The sequence below is a fragment of the Apteryx rowi genome, unplaced genomic scaffold (genome assembly GCF_003343035.1).
Source record: "Apteryx rowi isolate R43461 unplaced genomic scaffold, aptRow1 scaffold_21, whole genome shotgun sequence".
NCBI lineage: Eukaryota > Metazoa > Chordata > Aves > Apterygiformes > Apterygidae > Apteryx > Apteryx rowi.
The window spans coordinates 2,639,449-2,640,076 of NW_020448419.1; the positions used below are offsets into that span (position 1 = coordinate 2,639,449).

At 56.1% G+C, this 628-nt stretch overlaps 1 protein-coding gene across 1 annotated transcript in view; it reads left to right on the forward strand.

Annotated features, from left to right (window-relative positions):
* Positions 1 to 252: 252 nt before the first annotated feature.
* BMP2 (bone morphogenetic protein 2) overlaps positions 253 to 628 on the forward strand; it is a 6,127-nt gene continuing 5,751 nt past the window's right edge. Inside the window, exon 1 of the mRNA XM_026064173.1 lies at positions 253 to 331. The gene's annotated coding sequence lies outside the window, so the exon portion shown is untranslated. The remainder of the gene's footprint in view (positions 332 to 628) is intronic.

Here is a 628-nt window from a genome sequence, read left to right on the forward strand (position 1 = left end):
GTCTTTTAACTCCATAGACACATAGGCACCCATTCACGGGCAGGCACACGCACACACACGCGAGGAGGAGGAAGAAGAAGAAGCAACAACTTTCTGATCGCTGCTTTTAAAAGGGAGAAGCCCTTCCCTGGCTGGGACTTGCCTCCTGCCTCCTAAACCAGCTGCTAAAAGTATGTTTCTGAGGCGGACTGTACTTCAGGGAACTTCTATTTTCTGCTCGGCAGCTGTAGAGGAGCAGCAGCGAAGTTTGGAGTAACACCAAGTGATGCGGGAAAAACACCCCGAGAGCAGAACACCCTCCTGCAGACACAACCCCTGCTGCTGCACACAGGTATAACTCCGGCGGTCGCAGACCCGCTGAAAGCCTTCTCCGCAGGATGACTCCGTGGGCCACGGCGGAGGTGCTAGCGCTCTGGAAGAGAGAGGGGGGACGGGACACTAATCATAATAATAATAATAATAATAATCCAGCGCAGAGTTTCACGGGGGAGAAGAATATCCTGTGGGTTTGGCTAAGGACGTAGCAGGATTCCCCCCCCCCCTTCTTCCACTCCGCCGAGAGAAAACACCTCTCCCTTTCCCTGCGCTCGCGAAGCCTCTGCCCCGCCGCGGAGCCGCGGCCCGGGGC